A 13,761-nucleotide genomic window follows, 5' to 3' on the forward strand; every position below is an offset into this window, starting at 1 on the left:
TAAACGAGTGTTTCCAGGAAAATTATAAATGTTTACATTAGCTGCTGAAAAGCTTTACTTCTGCGTTAGTTTTCAGTTAATTTTAATGTTATTAATTTGATCAATGACATAAAACTAATATGCCTTTCCACATACACTATGAATTTCAAAACTAGAAAAAAAAAATCTGTCAGCTAACATAGTACATAGGTACTTCAAGCAAAACAAGAAAAAAAGAAGAGCCGAAGAAAGAGAGAGAGAGAGGTAAATAAAAAAGAGAAAATAAACAACAAAAAATTACACACTTATTCTAAAAGATACGCGGACGTAGCGGACTCCAATGACTACCTGATCCGATTAAAGGAATGCTCAGCGGAAAGTGTATGTCTGCGCCGCAGCACATATACAACCTGCGCGGCATGTTGTAACCGCGTGCAAACAACCGCTCCGGAAAAAAACCTAATCATAAGCAGCACTACGCCATTGTATGAATCATTACGCGAGAGACTTGAATTCGCCTCTGGATGTGCAGTAATCGGTCGCTCCGTTGCTATGGGGTGGCTTGTAAAAGTTTGAGTCTTCACAGTAGAACTATCACATTTTGGTGTCTTACCTGTAATCAAGACATTTTGTCCAACGATACGTACTCAAAGGGGCACCCTCACTATCACAATTACCGGTAGGTTATTTTTGTGCTGGATGTGAAAACAAAAATAAAGTTCATCTGCCTCGGCAGAGCGCTGGCTTGCCGACTTCAAATCTCGATGATGACAGTTGTATTTTTAGTGAACGTAACCAAGGTTGTCAGGGTTTTCTCGAGTTTCTCTGAGTTCAATGACCTCCCTGCAACTAATGTACAGGGACATCATTTTATTTTTACTAACATTTTTAATATTAACTTGGCTATACCTCTGGATCAACGCCGTTTGCTACCCCCTTCCACTGGAGTTCGATAATACTGGTGTAATATACAAACAAATCACTTTACTAGGTATAGGAGGGAAGAAAAGTAGTTCATCCATTTACGTAAAGCAGGAAATATCGCGCTTTTGAGTTTGATCATTTCCATTAGGTTTTTGTTTAATCAAAATACAGTGCAGTATTAACAATGAGTGTTTTTACTCACGAACTGAGCTGTCCATGTGGACGTATTCATTATGCAGTGTATATTATACTGTCTACAGCACATTAGCGTACAATATAGAGAATGAAGTTAAATTGAAAAATAATCATAATATGGATATTTAAACACATTTTTTAAAATGGTGGCAGTTCATTTCGATACATGCTTCAGTTCTAATGTGCATATTATCGCACTATAGACTATTGTACCTAATTCCAATTACCAGTTTCGTCCTTCGTACTAGTAACTCATGTTGAAATAATTCTGTACTTACTCTACAAAAGAGTACCTTAAGTATTGTAAATTCAATCTTCACTTCTACCCGATCCGAAAAGATAAAATTACTCAGACATGCTATCTACTGTCCGTCCAAGTGGTTATGTTTGGTCGTAGAAAGGGGGGAAATCACGTGACAATTAATTACTTAACGAGGCCCTTTTATTTATTTTAAACAGTTGTATAGTATTACGTAGACGTCCAATTCCCAACAAAAATTAATGTTCTCAGAAAAGAGCTAAGACAGCCCAGCCACTAGCTGGCGAATAAAAGCTGGTGAGGGAAACCGGGATACGACGTAGGCAAATGGACGACAGTACCTGTGCGAAAATGATTCAATATTGAAAGCTCTTTTGTCACTGGAAAACGGGAACATATTTTTGGAACGTACTGTTTACTATGACCGTAAGGCTACTATGACTGTATATGCGGTCTTGGATCTGTGTGGAGGACGGTTGAACTTTTTTTTATTTTTTATTTTAATTGGGTTATTTTACGACGCTTTATCAACATGTAGGTTATTTAGCGTCTGAATGAAATGAAGGTGATAATGCCGGTGAAATGAGTCCGGGGTCCAGCACCGAAAGTTACCCAGCATTTGCTCGTATTGGGTTGAGGGAAAACCCCGGAAAAAACCTCAACCAGGTAACTTGCCCCGACCGGGAATCGAACCCGGGCCACCTGGTTTCGCGGCTAACCGTTACTCCACAGGTGTGGACACGGTTGAACTTCATTAGTAGAAGAGGTGGGAGTGAAGTACATTAAAAAAAACTCAGGTACAATAAAAATTGAAGTAAAAATAAAATGATGTCCCTGTACAAGTAGTGACTTTCAGTATCGGGACCGAAAATCCACTGTCTAGTTAGAACAGACGTATGTACAGTCTTAGACAAAAAGAATGACTGGTTGCCATACGGTAAGTGCCCTTCGGAAGACTTCGGTTTATTCCGTGAGAGCTTAGGTTCACACGTGAAGGAATTTCTTATGCACGGCTCCGCTCTGTTTTTTTCTTTTCTTTTGTTTGTTTGTTGCTTTTTCTGTCTGTTTATAGATCAATTGTTATGAATAATCTATAACGAAGATATATTCAAGGAGTAAAATAGGTGCAGAATAAAGGTAAGCGTTCACTACATAGTATCGCACTCCTCGTACGAATCGCACGCAACGGATATCTTAAGTGTAGTGCGTTCACTGTAACGGCTCTACCTCATCGCCTGAACGGATTCCCTATCAGCTGTTTAGAACATGACGTCGTACGATATTGACATTGCTGAAAACAGAGGAGTTTTAGGTTAGATCTATTAATTATGAGTGTTAGCGAATAAGAATTTGTGATTGCTTCAGAGGTCTTAATTGAAGAGGAAGAAACGAAACAGATATTGGTTACATTATATATATATATATATATATATATATATATATATATATATATATATATATATATATATATATAAGAAACGACTTGATTACTGTAATGGGAACCCCTCAAATTATATAATTCTTCGCAATTTTCTACACGCGAAATAAGTTTTCCGTCTGCCATTTTGGCGCGACACTGAACATGGCACATCATAATCAGTTGACCAATTAAAATTGATTTATTAAAGAAGGCCATGATCGCACACATAGGAAAAGTTGCCCATCCGAGAAACGTGGACGGATTTGCCGAGAGGCGATGAGTCCGATACGATGTAGTGAACGCGGTTACATAACAATTACAGCAAAGATAGCCTTTTTCCTATCCGTGCGATTCGTCCGATACGATGTAGTGAATGCTTACCTTTAGATACTAAACTCGTTGGTGCGATACGATCAAAGACGTTTTATAGTTTAACCTAGACTCACTACGAGCGCTGATCCTCGACCAAAAATTGAGCACTTTCGCGCATCTCCATCTTGAGGGCGAGTGTCGTGTGACTACAATATGTTTACATTACGATTCCGCCTAATTTGAAATAACATAGAAGGTTATTCAGTATTATTGAATGTGTTAGGAGTAAGTGCGTATTAATTTAATCAATAGTGTGTGTGTGTGTGTGTGTGTGTATGTATGTATATATGTTTATGTATATATATATATATATATATATATATATATATATATATATATATATATTACTGCCAGCTGTGGAAGTTGTTATGCGTGATAAATTAGATACTATGAAACATTTATTTATTGGCCTACAATCTCTTTGCACTCATACAGCATATTTCCTTTTAAAAAATTGCTTTCATATACCTCGCCTAACATACTTCCTTCGCACTACCCCTCTCTGGTTATTTCCCTCTCTTCTTCTAGAATAGTAGTAGTATTAGGGTTTAAGAAGGGCGCGTCAGCTACTATGGCTATTTGCGCCCTTATCTAAAATTCTTAATGTAACAAATACATAAATAATATAATAATCAGAGTGCTAACTCTTCTTCTAGAGGCTGATTGAGTTTTGCGGGATTGTTTGGAATCTATTCTTAATATCCAACTTGACAATCATTCTTGGTCTTTCGCTACTTTGCCTATTTCATTTGGTGGTCTTGGCATTCGCAATGTTAGCAATATTTGTGTGCCTGCGTTTTTAGCCTCGGCTCATGGAGCTCTGAATTTCGTCAAATCTACTCTCTCTAGTCACAGTGATGAAATCAGAATCCTCCATATGTCTGAGGCTTTTGAACAATGGTCCTCCGTTACTCACATTGTGGATCTTCCAAACAGTCCAGAGTCTCAAAAATGCTGGGATCTTGGTTTTGCTTCCAAAACTTTTGACAGCCTTTTTGCGTCTTCCTCCTCAGATTTTGCCAGAGCCCGTTTTCTTGCTTTACGAGAAAAAGAATCAGGATGCTGACTTCAAGCCTTACCTTCTTCCAACATAGGCACCTTAATGGATAATACGTCCTTTAAGATTGCTATTTCCTTAAGGCTTGGTGTTAAAATTTGTTTTCCACACAAATGTATTTGTGGTGCAGATGTCGATTCTTCTGGCCTCCATGGATTAAGTTGCCTCAAAAATTCTGGACGATTTTCCAGACACGTCATGATTAACATCATTAAAAGGGCCCTAATTTCCGCTGGTTTTCCTACCATTCTAGAACCCATTGGCATAAATCGTTCCGATGGCAAACGTCCAGATGGCTTAACTTTAACACCATGGTCCAAAGGCAAATCACTTTTATGGGATGCCACTTGTTATAACACCTTCGCTTCTTCTTATTTGCCCAAAACTTCCAAACTCGCTGGGTCAGCCGCTGCATCTGCTGTTACAATTAAACACAATAAGTATCTCGATCTTCTGGATAGATATAATTTTGTCGTTTTCGCCGTAGAATCTATGGGCCCATGGTGTTCCGAGGCGAAGTTGTTAACTTCTGATATCGGCAAGTATTTATCAGCACTTAACGGTGACTCTCGCTCTACGGCTTTCTTCCGCCAAAGAATTAGTATTGCCATTCAACAAGGGAACGCTATAAGTGTTATGGGGACTTTTCCAGAATCTAAATCGTTGGAAGAAATATTTTATTTCGTATAGAGCTGTAGAGAGTATTTCACATCCTTTAGTTTAGTTGCTAATTTCTCGTAATATAGTATATTAAAAACATATTCAGGTATCACACTCTTGAGAAAGGACGACCATAAATGATCAGCTGAATCATTACTGTGCCCCATTCTCACGGGTCCAGAAGTTTGTTCTTTACAGTTGTTTGTAACATTACAGTGACACTACAGGTTGTCAGTGTCTTGTGTTTATTATTAGGAACACTGGGGTGAAAATTATTTATGATATAGTGCTTCAAATCACTTTGAAATAGTGATCGACTCTTTTATGTATTGCTGTATATTATATATTGTTATTCAGGAAGATTGCTTCATATGAAATTATTCACATGTAAATAATGCTTGATCATGTAAACCTTCATTCTTTTATATGATATTTCTTATATGTTGCTCAATAAATAAATAAATAAATAAATATATATATATATATATATATATATATAGCGTTTATATAGTTTAAATGAATCGTTCTCCTGTGATATACGTGAAACCAGTGTAGGCCCACTACTGTGCTGCATATGAGGCCTATACAAATAGTGTTTATATAATATTTTAATCGTATTTCTTTGTGAAACCATCGTGTGCTCGTGTGCTGCATACAACTGTACAAATAGTATTCTTTTATAATTTACTTTCATCGTGCTCCTGTATAAAATTCCGTAAGTGGAATCATGGTGCATAGTTGTGCTGCATGTAACTGTACGAATCGACATCAGAAGGATTCGGGAATTTCTTTTCACAAGTAAGTTAGTTACATATACTGTATTAGAATATTGTAAAATGACTGAGAACATTAGTACATATTTCTGTGGTGTTTGGGTAAAGGGAGATAAATCATAAAAATGAGTTCGGAGATAAATGAAAATTAAACTTGGAACCCTTATTACAAATTATTTTGTACACAAATAAAACACATTCAACTGCTAGTATTCTTTGATTTTTGCACACCCACTTGTATAATTTAACTTGTGTGTTCATCTGGGGAACAAAATTCCACCCCTTTACCCGAACACCACAGATTTATTGTGTTAATAGAAGGGAATGTTTTATAGGAATAAGCGCAAACTTTCTTTTTAGGTTTCCATTGCAAAATCCTGAGCTTCTCAGTAAATGGTTATCTACTGTTAAATGCGATAAATTTATATCATCAATTCACCACAGGCTTTGTTCAGTTCATTTCAAGTCAAATCTTTGGCAAGTCAAGTGAAAAAATTAGTTCTGGATCAGCTCAATTCTTCAATCCTTTTCCTCCAGTTACATGACCATGTCTTAGACAACGAATATCCCGAAAATCACATTTTAAGAATAATGCATCTGACAACAAATCTGTATGTGAAAATTAGATGTCACCACACTGCAAAATCATACAGTATTGCTTTGCACAAGAAGATAGTTAGACAGCATCTCTCTAAATCAATTTTATTTATGAATTAATAGGTGAGTGCAAAATAAATGAGTCTATATGACTATAGGATATCGGTAGTATGTTTATGAGAATATATGTTGGCTAGATTGGGGAATGGGGTAATGTCATAAGAGTGACGTCATCGGTTAGTAGGGTTACATTTTGTGTTTGCGGATAAATATAGAGGTCGCTGTGGATTCCGGTGGTTAGGTTGGTATAAGTGTAAATTTTATTGGTGGTTGGTACTGATGAGGTTTGAATGGCATACCGGTAAAGCATGTGTTTGGATGGTGTGTAAATCATTCTATTATTTGTTCAATTCGTGAGTAGTTGTGCTACTGGTGATTTGTTTGGGTATGGAGTGCGTTGCTGGCCCAAGAGGAGTGAAACGGAAGGCTCAACAAGGTCGACGTATGTGAGAAGGTTAGAGGGTTAGTTGAGGTGAAATCTCAGTGACACGAGGTCGACGTATGTGAGAAGGTTAGTGGGTTAGTTGAGGTGATGGAACAAACATTAGAACCAAACAACGAAATAGGCTTTTGTCGGTTGAAGAAGAACTTCGAGTTTTTCTATCAAAATCGCAGCCTAGAATAAAACTATTATGTTTCAGGAAACAAGCACAAATATCTGGGCATACTACCTCACACTGAATTGACAATGAAACCAAATTATACACTTAAGGAACCGTTTGTTTTTATTTGCGGGTGAATCTTTTGAAAATGTTTTGCTCAAATATATAAATACAGCATGTGTTGATAATAGCTTTTGTAAGATATAACTTGAAAGTGAATGTCTATGAGTAATATTACTAAAAAAATATATATATTTTTTTAATTTTTTCAAAATGTAATAACTGTGATGCGGATCATCTATGCATTAGGCTGTTGGGGCCGAGGTTTAGTTAAAAATTTCTAGGGTTCCCCAAAGCGAAAAAGATTGGGAAACGCTAGTCTGTGGAGTGTTCAATCATAATTTTGAGAATCAAATAGGCCTCTGTATTGGATTGATAATTATATTTCTTAATAATTTATATATATATATATATATATATATATATATATATATATAGTGAAGATAATGTTCAACAAGGCACACCATGTAGAGACACTTTGCATGCATCTCAATTGAACGTGTATTTTCAACACTTGATTCTTTCAATATTCTCCCCACACTGCATGCAAGGAAAAATTGAACTGTGTAGATGCAGCTATAGATTCTCACTCGAACTGAGGTCAGGGGAACGTGCTGGCCAAGGTAGCAGTTTGATTTCCTGATCCCTCAACCAATTCGTTGTGAAACAACTCTGGTGACAGAGAGCATTGCCTTGCTGAAACAGGGAATGTTCTCCCATTAGCTTAGTGACTGTTGAAATCTTGACTTCCTCTAAGATTTGTACATATCTCTGACTGTTAACAGAACCATCAACCATGTAGAGTTCTCCAGGACCTTCATATGTTACGCATCCCTGTATCATCACTGCATCTCCTCCTCAACAGCAGGTGCAATGCAGGCTGGAGAAACCTCTCTGTTCTGGTGTGCCTAACCTTCACTTTTTCATCTGGGCTACAATTCAAAACTGCTTTAATTTAAGAAAACACATCTTTATCATGCTTCCATAATTCAATTACACCTCTCAAAAGCTCACATTCTTAGCCTTCTTTTAGCCAAGTCATTCAACAGAAGCTTATGCAAAGCTACATAAGACATCAACCCAGCAGCTCCCAGGCAATGGCTTAGTCATAGCACAGATGTATGTTAACATTCAAAGAATCTCTCATTTTGACCAAAAGGTCCAGTGATCGTGTTTATATAATATATATTATGTTAACCATTTTTCTGTCAGTTCTGCTGGAAGTTATTCTGGGCCTACCTGAGGCATCCAGCACAATACCAGTTCATTTAAAAGCTTTTACTGTATGTTCAGGGGTGCTTCCCGTCATGATACATGGAATTAAATTGTAGCCAGCTATAACGGCTGGGGGGATCATCGTGCTAACCACATGATACCTCCATTCTGGTTGGATGATCGTCCACCTCTGCTTCGGCATGTGGATGTGAGGCCAGCAGCCGGCTGGTCAGTCATGGTCCTTCATGGACTGTGTAGCTACTGTATTTTAGTAGTGCCAAGATGTGCCACTCACATGCTATACCACTTGGGTTTACTTGATTATAGGATATCGTTATTGTTTTTATGAGAATTTATGTTGGCTAGATTGTAGAATGGAGTGAAGTGATATTATGACGTCACTTGATGACGTCACTTTTTGGATGGAAGTGGTTAGGTTGGTAGATTTGTAAATTTTGTTCGTGGTTGGTATTCATGAGGTTTGAATGGCGTACCGGTTAAGGATGTGTTTGGATCTGAGAGGATAAAAAGGTTTGGATGGTGAGCGTTTTATTTGTTTTTTATAAGGATGGGTTTTCGTTTGCTAGGGTAGTAATTATGTATCGAGGATAATGTTTAATTTATTTATTGTAGATATACGTTTTTATTTTTGTTGGTTTTGTATATATGGGTGTGTGTGTGGATCTGTTCATTGTTCCTTTTTAATGTTTTTATTTGGGATTCAAAATTGCGCTCTTATCCAAAATACGATATCACCAATAGAAGCGGGGTATTGGGGCTGCAAGCCCCGATGATCCGATGTGTAGCACATGATGCAAAAAGTGGGGTATCGGGGCTGCAAGCCCCGATGATGATCGTTGAGGTGATATTTTAGTGACATGAGATGAATATATGTTTTGAAATTGTTTTGCTGATATTCTATTCTGGATAAGAGGGGGTGCGTTATATTCGAGGATGGGATGTTTGTAATTGATTTGGTGATATCGTATTTTGGATAAGAGCGGATGGGTTATATTCCGTAATGGGATATCGTGAATTGTATTGGTGATATCGTATTTTGGATAACAGCGGATGGGTTATATTTCAGAATGGGATATTGTGATATTGTTTTGCTGATATCCTATTTTGGATAAGAGTGGATGGGCTCTGTTCCAGAATGGGATATCGTGAATTGTTTTGGCGATATCGTATTTTGGATAAGAGTGAATGGGCTCTGTTCCAGTAAGGGATATCGTGAATTGTTTTGGTGATATCATATTTTGGATAAGAGCAGTTGGGTTATATTGTGGAATGGGATATCGTCAATTTGTTTTTAAAATTTTTTTAGATAGTTTTATTTATTGTTTTGATTTACGTCGGCAAAGTTGTGACGTCACTGCGTTGTGACGTCATTGGCGCCATATTGTGACGTCATAGTTTGTCCAACTTGACGAAAATTAAGCGATATCCTATAGTAAATGAATCCCTACCACTTTTGGTGGCTGCCAGCAGCGGCAAAGCCAACCACTCAGAAAATTGTACAGTACTGCCACACTTTCATGAAAAACCCTAAAATAACAGTTTGGTGCGCAGTGGGATAGTTTGACGTCATCAGTCCCTACTTCTTTCAAGAAAATGGGATTACCATTACTGTAAATTCTGTGCATTACATTGAGATGATTAACATCTTTTACATCCCTAAGTTACAAAGAAGAGGTATTGATCGTCAACGTTTGTGGTTTCAACAAGATGGGTAACGGCACACACTGCCAGAGCACAATGGCAGTTTTTCATCCCCTGTTTCCCAATCATCTCATTTCGAGATTTGGTGATGTTTTATGTCCCCTGACCTGTCTACATGTCATTTTTTTTTTCTACAGGGATACCTAAAGGTACGTGTCTACGACAATAAGCCCGAACATTAGATGAATTAAAGTACGCAATATGCCAACACATCACCCAAATCAACAGAGATCTCCTGAAAAGAGTAGAGGCCAATTTTCGTCAGCGCCTTCAATAATGTGTCAACGCAGATGGACATCACATGCCTGATGTAATTTTCCAGTCATAAGTGAAATGGTATGTTCTCACAAATGTTGTTCTATCAATAAATTGTGTTTAAAACAAAAACTAACTATTTTATGATTATTTTAAAAACATTTGGTTCCCATGTTCCACCCTGTATTAACAGTAGGCTTAATGAAACCAGAACTTCCATTATATGAACTCAATGACTGTGTTATGTCCACTTGACATTAACTATGAATGCAAGGTACTGTACCAAGGAAACTATTTAGTAAGTTTAGAATGAGTGCAGCTACTTCAGAGTTTCCATACTTAGCACATTATGCATATTTATTGGTAAAGAATGTGCTCAGGAGTTGCCACATGATTCCTGTCAGAGTGCCACTTGTCTGCCATCGAGAATCACCATCTGATCTTCTGTGTGAGTTGCTCCAGAAAATTTAACGCCTACTCCGTAATTGTCCCAAAGTGCCTAAACAAAACAGATGGCAATCAGGATTTTTACATGTTGTTCCCATTTTTGGCAAGCTGAAGTATATAATAGCAAGATATGGATATTGCATTGGTGGTAGGAGATATACATCTCCAAAAATGCAATTGCACAATGTTTGAAGTCTGGTATTTTTTTCTGGTTACGTGTTGTCTCTTCTCACTTTATAGATCTCTTGGATATGGAACAACAAGTTTTGATGGTGAAATCATTGCAATAAGTGAAAGTCTCGGGAATCTTCTATGCCACATCAATAAATTTAGGAATGCAGTTATATTGTCAGACTCCAAAGCAACTATTCTATCAATAGTCTCTAAACACACACCTTCATCTCAAAGAGCAGAAATAGCTAAAATGCTCTCTCAATTAATATCACTCAATAAAAGAATTGTATTCCAATGGATACCATCCCATTGTGGAATCCTGGGAAATGAGAATGTGGATGCTTTAGCAAAGAAGGGCAGCACTGCTACTTACAGACCTGTTATTAAATCTACGTATTACTCTGTGAAAAGATTTATTAAATCTACATACTTAGACTTTAACAAACAAAATTTGATAACACAATCACAAGGGAAAAAATGGAACTCTCTGCATCAAAATCGACAGTTAATTCCGGATTTACCACGAAAATCGTCTGTAGCTGCATTTAGATTGGCAACAGGCCATGATTGTTTGGCCAAACATCTGCATAGAATTGGAATATATCAGTCCCCTAACTGCCCATTGTGCAACTCAAACCAAGAAATGGATTCGGAACACCTCAAAATCTGTGACTGGTCATGATAATATCTTTGAAAAATATTGGAGTGCAAGAGGTCAAATGACTTTATTGTCAAACGCCTGGCATTAGAAAACAACAACTCGATATTATTATTATTATTATTATTAAAATTGTATTACTGTTAGTACTGCATTATTATTGCTAATTTAATATGTTTAACTATCTTGATTTCAATACCTGTAAGATGTAATATGATCATAAATTAATAATGACGCAATAATTATTTGAACGAGAAAAAAGTCTAGCAAAGCTACCTGTAGTGCAATTTGTTCATAACAAACTATAATAAATCTATGTGCTTAACTACTGTACATTCATCTATATGTCTATAGGTGAACTAGGTTATAGCATCATAGAATTGAATTTGAATGTAACGGAGGAGGGGGGGGGGGGCACTATGGCTCAGCACTACGACCTTGTTCAGATCTATTGCGCAAGCCCTCTGGTGACGCATTCCCAAACCCACACCGGCTGACCTCACTAAGGTTCTCTGGTCCAGGTTTCGAGCAGGCAACCCCACTCGTCCCTAGGCCAACCCTCTCCATGTGTCGCCGGCTGGCATTCGGGAAATGCTACACAATGATAATGAAATGGAGAAATGGTGACGGAATGATGTAAATGCCTAATTTGGGGAAAAACAAGAGAACCCCGGGAAAAACCCCAAATGCGACCTTGTCCGCCACAAGTGTCACTATGGATTTTTAAATGAAAAAATCCCACACCTGACTGGCAATCGAACCCGGGCCGCCTGCGTGAGTCTGAAGGTCTGACCATTCAGCCACCGCAGAGGGTCATAGCGTCATAGAAGGGACTAAAGAAATGTCACAATAAACGAGTGTCACTATAAGAAAAAATAAATACAGTACATAAAATTTATAAAGTAATACCACAGCCTAATATATACAGTCACGAAGCTCAATACGTAGTAAATATGCATCCATAAATAGTTGCTAACCACTAGGATCGCTACTATTGCCTCATTACAGACAATGCGAAATAGTACCTGCACAGTCTATTGTTTCTAGTACCCTCATAAACTCAGGCTTCGTGACTTGTATATACTGTACTAGACTGTGGTAATACATTCACAATGTTGAGTATTCTATGCACTATACTATTAGAATTTAATTTGTAATTTTATGAAGGCCTACAGTACGGTACTATTCGTACAACATTTTTAAACATATCAACATGTATCTATCCCACATTAAAGTAAACCTATGTCTGTCTCTCTTTCTAATCAAAAATGTTGTTGTTGTTTTCTAATGCCAGGCGTTTGACAATAAAGTCATCTGACTTTTTGCACTCCAATATTTTTCAAAGATATTATCATGACCAGCCACTGAAGCACAGATTTTGAGTGAAAAATGGCAAGTTGTAGCCGATTTAAGTGAACACCATATTTTAACATTTTGGTGGCTACTTCATTCACACACAACCCCCAGAATGTCTGGAGGACCACACCTGCTGTTGGTCGATGGGTCCATTGGACCTAACTGGGAGATCTTGTTGATCACCAGCTTTCCCTCCTTAAGCCACTGGAGGACGATTTTAGTGCCATAGCAGGAACAGAAAAGTAGAAAGAGGAGGAAGGAAAGGGAAATGAACCCCTAGGCCTCGAATGCTCTAATGCCGTCGGGGTCGAAGAAAGTAAGAGTTCAGTCAGAGGACTGGATAGGAAAGGGTAAAGAGGGAATTAGGTATTGGTTAGAGGAAAATTATACCAAATTCAGTCATTAACTCATCAAGCTGACCAGTGCTAATTGATGAGTAGCCCCTCCCTTTAGTTCAGCTTGTAAAATTATGCTTACTAACAGCTGCACCACGGGAAGGTAGGGATGGGACATTGGGTATTTGTCCAGGTTGGTTCCTTAAAGCCTTCAATGGGAAGGATTAATGTCTCTCCCGCCTGTATCCGACAGATACCCTTTTTCAGCCTAATCAAAAATGTATAATCTCCTGTAATTTAATGTAACATCATTTATCTAATAAAATTTAGTTCACATAAACTATTCCATTATATTATGCCCTCAACAAATTTGGCGTACCTATTCCAACACTAACCTACTTCTGTTTTATTCTGAGTAGGCTAAATGTAATTTAATCTTTCTATTCGGATATTGCACTCTAATCCATTTCATTCTAAGCCTTAAGCTGGCAATGTGCTTGTCGAAGTCCTTCACTTCTTCATACCAATCCTGCTCACTGGTCTCACGAAAAATTGTGATGGTCTTCCCATGGACAAACAATCTGCAAAAGAAATTCCATCAGAATGTTACTGTGCAATGTTAGGTGAAATGTCCTACATTC

Source organism: Periplaneta americana, chromosome 13 (assembly GCF_040183065.1).
Source record: "Periplaneta americana isolate PAMFEO1 chromosome 13, P.americana_PAMFEO1_priV1, whole genome shotgun sequence".
Taxonomy (NCBI): domain Eukaryota; kingdom Metazoa; phylum Arthropoda; class Insecta; order Blattodea; family Blattidae; genus Periplaneta; species Periplaneta americana.